Source organism: Dryobates pubescens, chromosome 4 (assembly GCF_014839835.1).
Source record: "Dryobates pubescens isolate bDryPub1 chromosome 4, bDryPub1.pri, whole genome shotgun sequence".
Classification (NCBI taxonomy): Eukaryota; Metazoa; Chordata; class Aves; order Piciformes; family Picidae; genus Dryobates; species Dryobates pubescens.
This window is the reverse complement of record NC_071615.1, coordinates 43,114,749-43,133,140: the sequence shown is the minus strand read 5'-3', so window position 1 is coordinate 43,133,140 and position 18,392 is coordinate 43,114,749.

The window sequence follows — 18,392 nt, the reverse complement described above, 5'->3', positions numbered from 1 at the left end:
ATGCTCCAGCACCCAAGGCTGGTATTTGCCATTCCCTCCCTCTCACACAAGTGCCTAGTGAACTGGTACTATCTATCTGCCAGATGCAGCCCTTTCAATTTGTATTTAGAATAAGGCTTGTTAAGGTGTGAGGTGTCCTGCTCTGTACTATCTTGAGTGGAGTGTTTCCCACCACCCCAAAATGTGACTGCATGTTGGACCAGCCCCATCCTTGTTCTGCTTTTCTACCCTGGCTACTGAGACTTGGCCTCTGTTGCTATTCACCTGCCTGACCCACAGTCAAGATTGATACCTCACTATGGTCCCAGAGACCAGGGTGGACAGATTGAACATCTGGATCTCAGCCAGACCCTCAAAGCTCTGGTCTGTGAAGCATGTTGCAGTGGTCCTCTGCAGTAAGTTGTGCACTGGTGGGGCTGTGGCACATCAATATTCAGCCACAGCCTTCTGTATCATCCCTCTGAAAACTGCTCAGCATATGGGAATCATGAAGTGAATTTATTAGTGAAGATCCAGACACTTTGTTTTCAAATGACAGTCAAAAGCAAACATGAGTCAGGTGCAGACCACCTTGGTCAGGTTTGCAAATAGCTGATTCCCAGGTCCAAGGAAGATTCTACCATGTCTGCCTAGCTCCTCATGCCTCTCTGTCATACTGCTCAAAAATGGCATACCTGAGAGTCTGTAAACCATAACTGCATTCTGTCCCCCCCCCCCCAGTTATGTATTCACTGAGAAAAATAAATTACATCTCTGCTTTCTATGTTCTGCCCTGGAGTTTCTTCCTGGAGGATTTTCTCAACCTTATCCGAGTCCTATCTTTTTTCCCATCCCACTGCCTCAGTGGTGGCACCACAAGAGTTACTAACAAAACTTTTTGTGGAAAGATGTTTTAAGTGAGGGAGCAGATACAGACACAAACAAGCACTAGAGTCATTCTCCTGGCTCCTTGTTTCCTTAATACTTTCAACTTTGAGCCAGTGCATTGTGTTATGAAGTGACTCATCCACCTCATGCAGCACAGCTTTCCAAAAAAGAAATCCCTCCTCAAACTGTTTCAGGAATTCTCACCTCCTCCCTAGTCCTGTGGGTTATTGCAGAGTTGAATTACTTTGCAGTGGAAATGTTTGCAGATGTCCAGGTGTTTCAAAAGGACCTGAAGCCAAAGACAGAGCTCTGCTACTGACTGGCATTTTCTGACTCTGTCCATATCCCCTGTGTTTCTCTTCCAGTCCTGCATTGGATCTGAGGCCATGGTCCTGACAGGCACTAAAAATTTGCCTTGCTGAACAGAGTGCTGGCCTCCCCCGTGGGGACTGCACTCCCTTGTTGGAGAGAAGAGCAATCAAGTCCTTACATGAGGCCCCTGAGGAGGAATGGATGTTGGGAGAAAAGAGAGGAAGGGTAGCACTTGGCTAATTTAGGTAGCAATGAAAATCAATCAGCTGCCCATGGCCTCCAGCAGTGTAATGCTGCTACTGTCCTCAATGTAGCATCCTTCAAAAAGTCTTCTGAGTATCTGGGATAGTTTTTTGCCTTGCTCTTCTTGCTCTCCCTTTAGCCCTGGCTGAAAAGTGTGGGGGTTTTTTTTGTTTGTTTGTTTTTACTCTATTGCCTTGCAGACTCACAATGGGATCCATGAAACCGCCTCCTACACCTGGCTCTGGAAAGTGATGAGAAGGCAAAAGCCCTTCTGCATCCAGTTGCCTGAAAAGCAAACACTCATCTGGTCAGGTTGTGCCCTGAGTATTGTGTTCAGTTTTGGGTGCTGCTGTATAAGAGAGATGTTTAAGTGCAGGAGTAGGTCCAGAGAAGGGCAATGAAGCTGATGAAGTTGAGAATGAGTCCTATGTGAAGTGGCTGAGGAAACTGGAGTTGTTCAGTCTGAAGAAAAGGAGATTGAAGGGAGACCTCAGCACTCTCTACAACTACCTGAAAAGAGGTTGTAGATATGTGGATGTTGGTCTCTTCTCACAAGTCAGAACTGAGAGGAAAAGAGGAAATGCCATCAAGTTACACCAGGGGAAATTTAGGTTAGACATTAGGAAAAACTTCTATACTGAAAGGGTTATCAGAGACTGGAACAGGCTGCCCAGGGAAGTGGTTGAACCACCATCTTTGGGTGTATTTAAAAGCTACCTAGATATGGTGCTGAAGGATATGGTGTAGTAGTGGCCCTGGCAGAGTTAGATAATGGTTGGACTTGATGATGTTAGAGGCCTTTTCCAGCCATGGTGATTTTGTGATCTGATTGATTGCTTTCAGCTTTAGGTAGCTTTTACTTTAGGCTGTTGTTTTCGGTCACTGCAAGTTTTCTACTCAGCTTGATCTGTTGAGCATTATTTATTTTTAGGTCTTCTGTGAGGACAGAATTGCTGTCATCAGGTCCACAGGGCCATTATAGGTACCTGCAGTGAAGTCCAAGAATCTCTTGATGCTGTGCTGTCCCAGGGCAAGAGAAGACAGACTGGGGACTTGGTCACTGGGAGCAGAGAAAATGTGATGCAGGGATAACCAAGGGATTAATGCTAAAGGATGACAGATTTGATTCTCACTGAGGAAATTACAGACTATCCTGATATTCTGGATCAAAATTTCCTTATTGTAATGAGAGCTATAAATACATGGAAAGTTATAAGACTTCCCTGATATTTTGCATTACTTCATTCACAGATTTCCTTCCCCCCCAGTATTAAAAGGAAAGATCACTTCTAAAATGTCACATTGTCTGATGGCTATTTTAAAAGCAAGCTAGCTGGTTCTTCTGGAAGATCGGTTTTCTTGGTCTTAGCATGGACCTCATTGAGGGCTTGGATTGCTACCAGCAGACTAACATTTCCTTAGCAAGCAAATAGGGCAGAGCTTGGAGACACAGGGTGGGTATGTTTCATAACCCAAAAAAGGATTTTTTTTTAGAGCTTTAATATCAGAATACCACAAGAAGCATGAAAACTTTACTAAAGAAAGAAAAAAACCAATAGCAGTCCACAAAAGAGTCTTCAGCCATTCTTGCAGACAAACAAGACCTACATAAATGGCCTGTGAGGAGGAGGTGCATGATGATGTCTGAAGCCTTGCTTAGAAAAATAAGCTTTGGCCTTTGAGTCTTCCAACTCATCTTGTCATGATTAGGGCAGCCTGAAATAGCAAAGGTAACAGAAAAAGGAGAAGAGAAACATCAGAGGAGGGACAAGCAGGTCAGTTTGAGGATGAGATTTTGTGTACATGGTATTTTGATCAAGGAGAAGCACTCAGGGAAGATGTAGAAATACTTATCTGCATAGACTCCATCATGGAAAATGCCAAAAATCAGATAGCCCATGGGCTGACTGGGAATTAATTTCTCCCTCATTTAGATACCTAGCTGCTTTAGCTTACTTCTAAAAGACCAGCCTGTGAGTTTGCCAGCTGCCACAGAGCGGGCTGGGACAGAAACAAAGGCTTGTGGAGCTCAGCTTTGGCCCAGCTGCCCCCATGTCCTCCACTGTTTTCTGTCCTTCTGTGCCATCAGTGGTGTGTGAAATGGCATCCAAAATGCTGCTCAAGATCATGCTACTCTGAAAGACAGCTGAATGTGGTCAGTCTTCCAGTGTTAGTAAAGCATTGCACCTATTGAAAGCATGAAAAAGGTAGAAAAAACCAGTGACAGTGCAATGTAAGTGTTGCATTATTAAGTGCATTTCTGTGCACTTTTCAAACCACTGAAGCCTAAATCTCCAGAAATGAGTGTGTGGCTTGTAAAGATCTGTAATGTGAACATCATGCAATGGATTTTCATCAAAGGCAATTATCTGGGTAACATCCTTTGGGGGATAGGTTTGTCCATGGGGCTTGGTATCCAGATGGGACTGGATGTCATTAACCATCAGGGAGTATAAAAAGGAAAGAACAGTATATGTGTTATTCCCAGCATGGTGGCTTTTAACCCCTTGATGAAGGGAGCCAGAATTTCCTGAGGCTTAGGAGGTAATCCTGGTGCCAGAGCTAAAGGAGACACGGAGTTCATTTTATTTTGAGTAGGTTTCATGAATTGATCTCTGGCATTTCACACAGCTGAATTCCACCATCTTCTCAAATGTATGATGACTTTTTCTTCTTCCCCACAAAGGTAAAATGGAAATGTTCAGTATGCATGAGGGCTACCTGTGTATCTGACCAGGACAGAAGAAAACTGCTTGTTCCTTGAAAATATTTAGTGTAGCTGAACATTTTGGTTTTTCTTTCTTTCCACCCCCACCCCCACCCTGAGGTGTAGTTCAAAATGCTGATACATAAAACCTTTTCAACTTTTCACTTTAGCTATATTAGAGCTTTCTGCATTTTTTTATACTACGCTTTGAGACTACTCAGGAAAACAGAATTGCCTGTGTCTACTCCCTCTTACCACCTCCATCCACATTCATTTTGGATTGAGTATAGGTTCACAGAAAGCTTCACCTTGGCTCATGAGACATGCTAAATTGCAGCGAAACGAACTTGACTTTTTGGCTCTGCAATGAAACCTGAAAACCCAGGCATTTCGTCCTGGTTTCAGCTTTCACAGGAGCAGTTCCATGCAGCTCAAGTCCTTTGAGAAGTACCAGGCTTCTAATGAAAAGGAGGTGGAATTGCTAGTTGAGGTTTCATGAGCAGGTGTAGGGGAAAGAAAGAGTGAAATTCTGCATTACCCAGAGCTTGTGCTGACAGATGAATTAAAATGTAAATCTAGGCTAAGGTTTCCAACACGAGGGCATAAAGTTAAGCTCCTGGGTTTCTCCTCAGTCTCTTAAATAAATCCTAATTTTAAGTAGTCCTCACTGCCCCAGCACTCCCCTGTAGAAATTTAAACAGGGATTTAGGAGCATCCAGTTATAAAAGCCTTGGCTCAGTTCTCCAAATACATGCCACTGTAAATCACAGTGTGCTTCGCAGCTTGAGAGGGGAAGGAAACGGTAGCTTTGCAATTGACTGAGGTGCTGCTTTTGTGCTCAAAGCCTTTGCAAAGTGCAATGAAAATATTCAAATCTGCCTTAAACTGATAGCAAGACTCAGAATACAATTAATCAACCAGGTAATTATGGTCACATCTTTTCTGAAGTGGGCTGAGATGATTTTCTGGATCAAGACCCAAAAGAATCATAGAATCATAGAATGGTCCAGGCCAGAAGGGACCTTCAAAGGTCATCCAGTCTGACCTTCCTGCAGTCTGCAGGGGCATCCCCAACTAGATCAGGTTGCCCAGGGCCTCACTGAGCCTCACCTTGAATATCTCCAGGGAAGGAGCCTCAACCACTTCCCTGGGCAACCTGTTCCACTGTACCACCACCCTTATAGTGAAGAACTTCTTCCTGATATCCAATCTAAATCTTCTCTGCTCTAGTTTGAAGCCATTGCCCCTTGTCCTATCACCACAGGCCTTTGAAAACAGTCTCTCCCCATCCTTCCTGTAGCCCCCTCCAGGTACTGGAAAGCTGCTATTAGGTCTTCCCAGAGCCTTCTTTTCTCCAGGCTGAACAACCCCAGCTCCCTCAGCCTGTCCTCGTAGCAGAGGTACTCCAACCCCCTGATAATTTGTGTGGCCCTCTTCTGGACCTGCTCCATCAAGTCCATGTCCTTCCTATATTGAGGGCTCCAGAGCTGGATGCAGTACTCCAGGTGAGGTCTCACCAGAGCCAAGTGGCAGAATCACCTCTCTGGTTCTGCTGGCCATGCTTCTTTTGATGCAGCCCAGGATGCCATTAGCCTTCTGTGCTGCAAGTTCATGTCCAGCTTCTCATCCATCAGCGTTCCAAAATCCTTTTTCACAGGGCTACTTTCTAGCACTTCATCCCCAGCCTGTACTGATAGTGAGGATTGTTCTGACCCAGGTGCAGAACCTTGCACTTGCTCTTGTCAAAGCTCATGAGGTTTACCCAGGCCACTTCTCCAGCTTGTCCAGGTCCCTCTTGACGACATCCTATCCTTCTAGGGTATTGACACCACCACACAGAAATTTAGGATGCCTTTTACTTGCCTGATGAGGGATTGACTGAAATAAATAATGGGCATTTTTTTCCTGTGTTTGCATGGATGGCACCAAGCCCTGCCAAGTGGCTGTGCTGCAGTGGGCCTTGAATAAAATTGTCTCGTTCATTCCACTGGGGTGATTGATCTGATGTGGTTTGTTTTGGCAGGAGCTTGTCTATCATGGAATGCAGAAGAGCATGGGAGAGCCTCCAGTGGCTAGGGATGAGCAGGCTGTTTATTATGAGATAGTTTGTAGAGTATTTTCAGTATTCTGAGCATCAGAAACTGAGATGCTTTTAAAAAAGAGAGGAGGCAATGTTGTCAGGAAAATGCATAAATAATTACTTGTCATCTGTTCTCGTGGCAGTAGAGTCTTGATGTGACATGTTCCAAGAGGAGAGACTGTTGCTTCAAAATAGTTAGGCCCATTCCAGCCTTGTCTATAGTTTCCCATGGAGGATTAGGTTGTAGCCAGGTGGGGGTTGGTCTCTTCTCCCAGGCAACCAGCACCAGAACAAGAGGACACAGTCTCAAGCTGCACCAGGGGAGGTTTAGGCTGGATGTTAGGAAGAAGTTCTTCATAGAAAGAGTGATTGGCCATTGGAATGTGCTGCCCAGGGAGGTGGTGTAGTCACCATCACTGGGGGTGTTTAGGAGGAGATTGGATGGGGTGCTTGGTGCCATGGTTTAGTTGATTAGATGGTGTTGGATGATAGGTTGGACTTGATGACCTCAAAGGTCTCTTCCAACCTGGTCTATTCTATTCTATTCTATTCTATTCTATTCTATTCTACTCTACTCTACTCTACTCTACTCTACTCTATTCTATTCTACTCTATTCTATTCTATTCTATCATATCAAGGACAATGGTATCCTTACTAGGTGAAGGAATATAGTGTTGCAAAAATGAAGTCTCAAAATAATCCTACCCTTTTTTTTTTCTTTAAAGTCAAGAATGTTTTAAAATCAGGCAGTAATCACCCATTCCAGTAACAAGTTCTGTATGAAAGTTCATGTTGAGTTCTGAAAAGTCACCAAATGCTTCTCCTTGTGAGGCTGGAAAGAGCTTTGAGTATCTGTGCCATGTAATACCCTGGGCTGGGAACACAACTCAGTTTTAATCTGAAACAGCCTTGTGTTTGGTTGCGTGTGCCAGCTGCTGCTAGTCTATGTCAGGCAGTGATGCAAGCCCTCCTGGGTGGGAATGGGAGGGAAAAGCCTGACTTTGTGCCCGAGGCCGCAGGGAGCCGGATGGCTGGCTCAGCTGGGCAGATGCTCGAAAAGGTAGTAATCAGCAGACAGTGGGTTTGACACAAGCTTTCCAGTAGTGCAGCCTAAACACATCCCTGCCAGGACAGCTGAAGCCTGGACAGGTAGTGGTGTTGGGAAAAACGTTTGCAAGCTGAAGAGGAGCTGCCACTCTCCAGGCCAGGAGGCTTCTGAGCTGTTCCAGGCTGGAAGCTGCTTGCTATCCGCACGTGGTGGTACCTTTACAACGGTTGACTTTACAAGATGCAAAAGCTGACTCTGCTCGTGAGTCATCAGCTCATATTGGCTAATAAAATCCACACTTTACCCACAGGCACTGTTGGTCAATGTGCCTCCTTGCTTATGGCTGCATAAAATGATACCACACTGTTTGGCACAGCTGTACGTAGGGGAATTACATTTAAATTCGCCCATAAAAGAGCCATTACTTTACAGCAATATTAAAAGAAACCATTTATGAGTGTTAAATCTTTATTTAAATATAATCCTTACCATGTGTTGGGTGGGAAAAAAAAAAGCAGCAGCCTGTAACATAGAAAATACATAATCAGTATGTGGGGCTTTTGAAAGCACTTCAGTTTTTCAGATTTTACTTGTGGGAGGGGGGGGTCTATTTTGGTGGGAGGGAGTCCAATCTCTGGTTGGACCAACCATGCAAGAAACTGTGTGTGTATGTATTTATTCATTTATTTGGTTGTGCAAAGGCATGATTTTAGCCATGCTTATGTGATTGAGCTCTGGTGTCTGAAGGAATTAAAAGAGCTATTATGTCCCACCCCCAAATACCACCTAATGCAGGGCACATACTATGGCTCAACAGTATGGAAGCAGTTGTACCCCTGTCTCCTGCTATATCTCCCTGCTCTGTGTTTTCCTGCTGTGTGTGTTCATCCTATGGTCACCATGCCTGCCATGCTATCCAATTTTTATCTCCAGCACTCACATAATACAGTTTTCCGTGGTAACAACCAGTGCTCTTCTGCTAGTACTCCATGATGGGTTGTTTCAAAACCCACCTTAAGCTCTTGCAAACCTCCTCCTGTCAAGTCCCCTAAACAAGGCAAGAGCTCACAGCTGATGCCCTTGAAAAGTATGAGCAAGATTCATCTCAATCTGAAATGCCACCATTTGCAGAGGCAGTGGGAGGCATGGGGAGAACACAGCTGGAGCCCTGATGTAGAGTCTGTATATGCAACATCCCTGAGCAGAAGAACCTGCCCCTGCCATACCTCATACTGCTCTTTCCGACAGACACAAGCACCCACTACCACTGCCTTACTCACCCTTTCCTCCCCAGTCACTCTGCCTGCAACCCCACTAACAATTATAGCTGGCCAGTGTTTCCTTCTTAAAAGGATGTTTTCTCCAGGAAACTTGGTTTTGATCTCAGTGGAAGATTCTCTGAAAACTTTATTCTTTTTTTTCTTTTTTTTTTCTTTCTTTTTTTTTCTTGTTTGTTTTCTTTATTTTTTTCTTTTTTCTTTGGTTTTTAATTTTTAAAATTTTTCTTTCTTTGTTTTCTTTCATTTTTCTTCTTTTCCTTTTTCTTTTTCTTTTTCTTTTCCTTTTCCTTTTTCTTTTTCTTTTCCTTTTCCTTTTCCTTTTTTCTTTTTCTTTTTCTTTTTATTTTTCTTTTTTTTTTCTTTTTCTTTTTCTTTTTCTTTTTCTTTTTCTTTTTCTTTTTCTTTTTCTTTTTCTTTTTCTTTTTCTTTTTCTTTTTCTTTTTTTTCTTTTTCTTTTTCTTTTTTTCTTTTTCTCTTTTTCTTTCTCTTTTTCTTTTTCTTTTCTTTTTCTTTTTCTTTTTCTTTTTCTTTTTCTTTTTCTTTTCCTTTCTCTTTTCCTTTCTCTTTTTCTTTCTCTTTTTCTTTCTCTTTCTTTCTTTCTTTTTTTCTTTTTCTTTTTCTTTTTCTTTTTCTTTTTCTTTTTCTTTTTCTTTTTCTTTTTCTTTTTCTTTTTCTTTTTCTTTTTCTTTTTCTTTTTTTCTTTCTCTTTTCCTTTCCCTTTCCCTTCCCCTTTCCCTTCCCCTTTCCCTTTCCTTTTCCCTTTCCCTTTCCCTTTCCCTTTCCCTTTCCCTTTCCCTTTCCCTTTCCCTTTCCCTTTCCCTTTTCCTTTTTTCTTTTTCTTTTTATTTTTTCCTCTTTCTTTCTTTTTTCTTTCTTTTTTTTAGTTTTCTTTCTTTTTTCTTTCCCCCCTTTTTCTTTCTTTTAAAAAATTTTTCTTTCTTTTTTTTTTTTCTTGTTATTTCTTTTTTTTTCCTTTTCTTTCCTTTTTTTCTCTTTTTCTGTCTGTCAGGCGAGCGAAAACATTTCTGTGAGAAATAGGAATGTTTTATATTGAAAGGGAACAGCTGCTGGATTTTAAAAGATTTTTTTTTTTTTTTAAGGAAAAATCTGATCTATGTTCTCTTTTCTTTCTGCCTATCAGAATTTTTCACCAAAAACATTTTCCATCACTTTTTATGTCTCTAAGCACTACTGGAGGCATACAATGAAGCCTCTACCTAGAAAGGCAGAAGAGGGAGGAGCAAGAAAGCTCCTTGCAGCCTTCTCCCTTTAAAACCATTGTTTCAGAGTTGTGTAGAGCTTTCTTCAGAACCTGCAGTGCAAAATAACAGCAGTTGCCATTTTTATTCTTTTCAGATCTCCAGGACAACTGGGAAGATCTATTTCTATTGACCCAAATAAATCATATCTCACTAATCTAATTCACCCTGAACTGTTTAGAAAGGAGCTCATCCTATTATCTATGTAAATATTTAACTAGAAATCTGTGTACAATAACAATGTCATTTTTAATTAGTGAGGCAAATCTTGACAGCATGCCAACCATATTTTCTATATTCTGCATCCATGTCTGAAGGCATTTTCATAACTTAGCAGAGAATATCAAAACATGGTGTGAAGCATGAATAATAACTTATCCCAGATAAAACACAGGATGGATGCAAAGAAGAAAGGAAAATAATCTGTGTTCTGACTTCTGTAGTGATGCATTTGTGCTGTATTCTTTTCCCATGCTTTTCTTCTAGCATCTTTTTTTGTGTTCATGAAAAATGAAGAGAGCAGAGCAGAAAGGGTGAATCAAATCTGCTTCTCTGTATATTTAATTATAATTGGTGCAGGACATAAACATGGATTAAACAAGCAGAAAGGAGAAAATAGGAAACCTCGCTAAGCAGGATGCAAGCTAGTACAAAGCATTTCATAAAGGAGTGTTTATAAAATCATTTTAATCTTTTTTTTTCTAGGCTAAATTCTTGTGCTGGAATAACCAGCTGTTACAAACTCACTGTAAATTGGTGGCAATCTTTGAATCAGGCCTTAAATCCAGGATGGCTCTGCTGGAATCAGGGCTGGCACTTCAGATTAACAACACGGTGACTGAGATCAGAATCTGATCTACAGTCTTATCTCATGTGACACCAGGGGGAGTATATCTTCTTAAGTATATATTTTTTTTTAACCTGATTTTGTGGGTTCCCTTCAGTATTCCAGCTGCTCTTCCTTTCACCTGTGGTTTCATGGAGGTTATGCCCATCAACAGGACACAATGGATGTGCTGAAAAGTGGCAGAGTGGGGCAGCAGCTTAAATTGCTCCTGCAAATACATCCAGCGCCTTCAGGAAGATTAAGCTGAGTGAAATACCTGAAAAGCTGGAAAAGCCTCCATATACTTCTGAGTGCACAGATTCATTTGGAGCTGATCGCTGTTCCTCTGGTGCCCTGTAAATCCTCGAGGAATGCAGCTGAGGTCTGGGATCTTCCGCGAAGGGCTTTGGAGAGGTCATGAACAGAAAAATGGAGGATTTGTCTGACTTTTATAAACCTGAACAGTTTTAATATATTTTTTTATAGAGAGAAATTTTTAGTCATGCATATATTAGTAAAATCATGCAGCTTGAGAGAATCCACCATGGACCAACCAGGCCAATTAGCCATGGGTGTATGCAGTATTCTTTAGTTTTCTGCAGAGAATTTTGGATCGATAATTTTCAGGCTGGAAGTTTGTTTATGAGCTCTTTACTATTTATTGTTTGTGCTTGGTCACATATCCCGTCTTTGCTTCCTTACTGGGCAAGGTAACAAAGGTGGGACAAAGGATTAATGATACATTTCTGTGCTCATGCAGACCCAGTGGCCACAAATCTTCACGAAAAGGAGTCACGTGGAGATGGTGCAGCTCATATTCCAGATGCATAAATGGATGTTTTCACTTCATGCCTCCTGTGTCTTACACAGAATTATCTCTTTGGCTTTTTGTTAGAGTGGGTTAATATCATCCTTATTAATCCAGACATAGTAGTGAGTGTGATTCAAAGATGGTGGGCAACCTAAACGCTCACCTTTGAGGCTATCTTTTAGGTTCTCAGTCTGCCTGAGCTCTCCATGTAGTCAGAAGCAACAACTGAAGAATAGATTACAGATACTGATAGGGGAAAAATCTGATATTGCTGAATCAAGTTATTTGTCATTTTTTGGGCATCAATCCAACTGCTGATAGAGGTCTAAGGGCACTCACTCTGTGGACTGTAGATTCTATGAATTTAATATAGGTATGCAAATAATGGTTTAGTTAAAACTTCCACTAGAATAGTGATTCTTATGTTGTGTGCTTCTCACTGGTTTTGTAGGGTCAGTTTTCCAGTCATGGCAGTGACACAAAACAGTCAGTGCTTGGGTAGTGAATCTCAGTATCACAGTATCACAGTAGAATAGAATAGAATAGAATAAACCAGGTTGGAAGTATACTCAGTATACTCAGACTCAGGGAGTTTGGAATTGTTTTGACAGAGTGCATTTTTGGGAAGGACAATGGGTGATTTGCAAATGTGTTCCACTTGTGGCAAAACTGTCACTGAGAGAGAAAGTCTTCAAGTTCAGACCAGACTTTGTGGACAAACTGAGAGAAGAAGAAACCAGAGCACTGAGTAATCCAGAGGGCTTTCCTGGCACCTTAGGGAGGCAGGAGGTCCTGTATCTCAAGCATTTGGAAAAGAGTGTTTCCTGATCTCTCCCATGCAAGAAGTTCCACTTCATAGATGTTACTGAGGATGTCCTCAAGCAGGACAACAAATATGAGATACTGTAATTCTGGGGCAGTATCTGAACTGGTGCTCCATCATGACTTTACTTGCAAGCATGAAAAGAAGGACAAGAGAGGAAGTTGTCTTCTGTCTGAAGAGGAGGGGGAACATTTTTGCAACCCCTTTCTCAGAGGATGAAACAAGTTTTACCCATCACCAGCAATGGAGAGTGACCATAAAAGTAGGCTATGGCTTGTAAGCTGACATTAATTCCTGTCAGTGGCATACTGGAAGAATATTGATGGGAGAGCCAGTTCTTCTCCCTCTTGCATTGTAAGGTGCTGTGTGGAGAGAATAGAGCTGCTGCTTCTCTGTTCTGTGGCTTTTTTTGCACTGTATTTCAGTATTTCAGACTACTTCTGATTTTTCTTTGGGACAATATAGAGGCACTCTGCTGCCTTTCCGTGTTGGCCAAGTATAAAGGCAGACCTAACTTTTGTGGACCATTTGTCTCTTGCCAGAGGAAAAAAAAAGTTATTTGTTTTCTCTTGGCTCAGATATACCTTGCAGTTTATGTTTTTTTAATATAGGACTAAGTGAGAGAAAACAAGTTGGCAGAGTTTTGTTATTTAGTGCTCTGTAGAGCTTAGGCTTTCATTTCAAGACTTTTTTTCCCCCCACCCCCTGAATTGAATATTTTAAAATTGAGTTTGACTAATGACCTTTCAGAAAAGTCAGACCATTTGTCATCTTAAATGAGGGAATGTAGCTGCTTGTAGTCAATTTTACTTAGAGATTTTTGTTGTTGTTGTTTGTTTGGTCTTATGCTGCTTACAGAAACCAGGCTGCTTGACTCTCATTCCCTTGAGGAGGAAACAACAAACGTGCTTTTGATCACTTGCTGGTATGACTATCTTCTCGAGGTGCAGATGCTGATCTGCTTGGTACATATCTTTGCACATGTAATTTTGTGTCTCCTCTGACAGAACGGAATATTCTCACTGCGCTGACCGCTGCCCAGGGTGAGCGCAACAAAGAGCGAAGATTTACTGCGTAAAAGCTGTTGTGGATATGCTGCCTTTCTGCAGGGATACCCAAGACATTTTTCTTTATGTTCTGATTGTTGCAGATGATTTGCATAATCGTTGTTAATCACATCTGATGCACCCCACCATACATCACTTTGTATGTGGTTTGTGCCGTTGAAAGAGATGAAGTAGTGGAAGCTCAAATTCTGTGGAATATTAAAGTCACCGCGCATGTAATATTTGACCTTGGATTACTGTGAGCTTTTAGAGAAGGGCCAGCAAGACTTGGTAGGTAGTGGATAAAGCACTAGCTCTTCTCTTTGAGTATTTTTATTAGAAATTTGAATCATGGTTCAAATCACAAAGAGAGACCTAAATGAAATGAGTCTGTGTTTTCATCCGAGTCCCCCCGATGGACAATAATCCAGATCATAAAATATACCACTTAAACTTTGGCAGTCTTCTGTTCTCAGGAAGCTTTATTGCTTTGTATTACCTTAACTCAAAGATAGTCCTTCCAGGACTCAGTTCAAGCTGAGGTTATTCAAAGAACAAAGTTTGTAGTTCTGACTAAAGCTGCTCTGTGGATAACTGTAAGCTCTAGCAGCGCTGCAAAGCAAGCTCGCATACTTCTCTGCTGTATCTTAATGAAATGTAGCTGTTTGGCAGGAATGGATGTCAGATCGTGCCCTTTCTGTCTCCAACATGGAGACAGAAGGAGGTGAGGAGACCTCGGGAGAATTACTCTGTGAATCCTTAGAGCCAGAAGCCTTCTGACATCACCACTGATGGCTCAGATGTTTTAACGGAATTCAGCTCAATTTAGGATCGATGGATGCAAAAGGTCACCATTGACAGCCTATATTTTCTGATCCTTACACCTACTGCTTCTTACCTGTGTGTGCATAGGTCACAGTGTAGCAGAAGTGTGACCTGTGTGGTTTTTTTGGCAGTGTAGCAGCCTCTGAGCCACAGGTCCCTCTCTGAAGCCAGCTGCATTGCAGTTGTGGGAGTGTAAGTGGATAGAGATCTTCTGGACTTATGTGATGTAACTGGAGTCTCAGTTTAGCCCTCTGCTTCGTGTGCTGGCTGCATTTGATGTCATGAACACGAGCTATTTTCCGTGCTTTGATAATGAAAGTAGTGCCTGGCTTCAAGGGGGATCTAGCACGGAACATCCTGTAGCATCCCAGAGGCAAATATGCCATCCTTATAGACACCCTCTGCTACATGACTGATCTAGGGCACAGCAGTCCTTTCAAAAGGAAAGGCGTGGATGCACTGTGAATGGAAGTCTGACATCTTTTCATGCACACCAGAAAGAAGGGAAAAAAGGTTCATACGAATGTCAGGGCTTGTGGATGGATCCCATCCAGGTGAAATTCCTCCTGGTTATTTTAAATGTAACAACAACTGACGTGAGTAGCATTTTTTTTTTTGTTACCCTGAAGGTGAAACACTTTTCAGACTGTAGCTTAAACCCATCTCTCGGTTGCACAAGTGTAAATCTGTGCCAAATAACTCCGCTGAGGCCAGTGGAGTTATTTGGGATTTACACGGGTGTAATTCTGAGCAGAGCTTGACCCTTTGTGGATATAGATATGCACTCAATTTATTGCACTATTACACCACAAGCAGGTGTGCAGGGACATCCACTGGGGAAGGAAAAATATAAGTCCCAACTACAGGTCACTTCATATCCCTTTCCTCAGGCTTGCTGTATTTCCAAATCAAAACTCCCAGGCAGAACAAATCAGTTTGAACTACTGGGTAATAACCACTCAAGGCCATTTCAGCTTCAGCCCTGTGCAAGGCAAACAGAGGTGTGTTTTCCTTTATTGTCTTCTTTTATGCTTCATCCCCTTCCCCAGCTGCAATCTTGGTCAGGGCTGTGATGGCAGGGACTGGGTTTATGCTGGGCTGTCATGTCATGGCATCTCTATATGCATGCAAGTTGAATGGCCATAGCTGCAGATGGATACAGAGGAGGGTGTTGTGCTTGTGATGGTACCTTTGATAATCTAAAATCATTTGTATGCATGTAGTTATCTGAATGGGTCCCAGCTGAGGGAGATACATACAGAGCCAGAGCTGTAGAGCAGGTTTATTGCTTATCATTTGATATTGATTTGAGGTTGTGTGCTGCCACAGTGGCAGTATTTCTAGGAGCAAGTGCTTTAGGTGGAACAGTGGGGTGAATGGTAGGAAAGTAGCATATAGGGACCTATACTGGACTTTGACCAGCATGGCTGGGTTAAAATCCCTGGGGCCAGAATGTGTGTGATAGAGAGACAGCAGATCTTTAATGAGAGTAAGTGATCCAGATTCTGCTTTTATGCTTCCAGTGAAATGATGGCATCTCCAGCACCTCACAGCCCCTTTCTTAAACCCTCAGCTTAAGTGAAAACAAGATTTTTATGTCTTGCCTCATCATCATTCACATTTTTGTCATGCCTCCTCTTCATGGTGTATTTATTCTCTGACAGCTCATCCTCTCTGTCTCTCATCTCTGCATGCTACGTGTCAGGAAGGCTTTCCTTCCACGCAGTCCCACAGTTTCTAGGTTATTGCATTTCTGCCTTGAATAATCAGTAGGCCTCACCCAGCTACCAAGATGATGCAAAAAATACTTGAAAAATTCCCTTCCATGCTTTGTTTAACCCTGAAATCCCAGCTCATGTGGCTGAGGCACACCACTCCCAAACAAATCTCTTTTGGATTTTCTTGGGGTAAGTCCTTTCCTTGTCTTCACACTGGTCTGCAGTCATCACTCAGGCTCATCCTTCTTGAGGTCAGCACTCTTTGGAGCAGGGATCTAAGTTTCTGTAGTGTTAAGATACCATCATAGCTCTCAAGGTAAGACATAACAATTGATGACTCAAAAATATGAATGATGATTACTCCCCAGGTCAGTGCTGGAGATCAGTTTTGAAACGTTGATCCATGTTTGGAAGTGACCTTTTATGCTTTCTTGACTTGAGAGAAGAGCATAATTTACTGCAGCACCTTTTCTCTCCTGGGGCAGCTGGTGATGCCTTGTTCATGAAACTGAGCAAAACTGGGAGAGGGCTATTTGTCCACACTGTGAAGCCAGAAGCCCAATGTTAATTCCATGGAAAAGTCAAGGAATGTGAAATTTCCTTCTTACAAAGGAAAAAGCTACCCCTTGCTTGTGTATATAAAATGGACTACACTGACTGTTTTTGTCAGCCCAAGGAAGAGGGGAAAGAAATTGGAAGGAAGGAATTTGGGAACAATTCAGAAGGAAGGAAGGGAGGAATTTGGAAGAAATTTGGAAGAAATTTGGAAGGAATTTGGAAGGAAGGAATTCAGAAGGAAGGAAGGAATGAATTCAGAAGGAAGGAAGGAAGGAAGGGAGAAAGGAAGGAAGGATGGAAGGAAGGAAGGAAGGAAGGAAGGAAGGAAGGAAGGAAGGAAGGAAGGAAGGAAGGAAGGAAGGAAGGAAGGAAGGAAGGAAGGAAGGAAGGAAGGAAGGAAGGAATTCAGAGGGAATTTGGAAGAAAGGAAGGAGTTCAGAAGGAAGGAATTCAGAAGGAAGGAATTCAGAAGGAAGGAGGGAATTCTGAAGGAAGGAATTCAGAATTTGGAAGGAATTCAGAAGGAAGGAAGCAGAGGCATGGAGGAATGGTGAAAGTCATCCTTTTGAGACACACTTGTGAAAACTGTTTGGACAGCCTAGGTGCTTTTACAATTTCTTTCATTGTGGCCTTCTAGCAAAGAGGGCTGAGTTTCTTCCCTGGGAGCAGACCATAGGGTGGAGGTGCTGCTTCTACACAGTCAGTTGCAGCTGAGGGAAACTGAGTTGTTACAGCTTCCCACACATGAGCAGAGTGATTTAGGAAGGACAATCAGGGATTGGACAAGGTCTTTTAATGGCTGCTGGCAGGATTTAGCTAGTATGAAGAAACAGCTAAGTTTAGAACCCGAGAGGTGTCAGGGTGTTTCATAAAAACTCTGCTGCCCACATAGAGAGAGGATGAACTCCTGCCTGCTTCAGGCCAAGGCAACATATGATACTGGCGGTTCAGGTATGTATGAGTCTTTTCTGCTTCAGACTAAGGAGCTTGCAAAACCATATCCTGTGCCAAAGGTTACAGATTGGCTTACTTTGGGAAACAATCTTCTCACTACAAATGTTTGCTCCCTGAAGGGCTACCAAAGGCCATTCAGTTGCTGGTTTGGGGTTTTTTTTCCCCATGATTCACTGGAAGAACAATGAAATGCAAAGATGCTGGAGCCAGGGCACCACATCAGAAAAGGAAAACGCTTGGGCCCCTCCACAAGCAAGTGAAAGCCAAGACCTTTAGGCAGAAGGAGGTGTGCCCTCAGAGAGATGGTGAAGGCTGGAAGCATGCTCTGATGCTGTGGCTTGCTGACACCTCCCTTGGTGCAACAAAATGTACTTGTCTGCTGTAAACATCTCTAAGGAAGCTCATTTGAACGTAGCTTGCCAGCCCTCATTTCTTGCATCCCAACACCTTCACTGTGTGGCAAATAGGGGCTTGAAGCTAACATGTCAGTGGTACACATTAACTAATAGCCTCATCTGACTTAATATGTTTGCATTACAGGTTTCAGGGCAGATTATATTATCCTGTGATTCAAATCCCAACCCTGCCACAGTTGCCAGGTTGTCCAGATGCTGACAAATGATAATAAATTAGAAATACTTAATGTTAAGACTATTATGTGAAGACAGAGACCTCCAAGCTGGAACACTGTGTGCTTCTATCCTGAGCTTGTTGTGGGATGCTTGCCTAAGATTTTCTTATTTAATTTTGTTAGTTTTGTTTATTTTATATTCTTTTATTTTGGTCTTACTTTGTTTTGACCTTCCCAGCGTTGGTGAGAGACTCAGATGCTGGAGCATTTCCTTTCAGTTCTGCTTGGAGGACTTCTAAGTGTAAACATCATCAGGATTACCAGACCCATTGTGTAAAACAGGGTATTGGGACTGATTGCAGCAGCCTTCAGTAAGGGAGATGTATTCATCCTGTGTTCCTGACAGAGTTTTGCTGCAGCCATGCCTACACGTAGTGCACAAACCTCTGCCTATTTAGGAGAG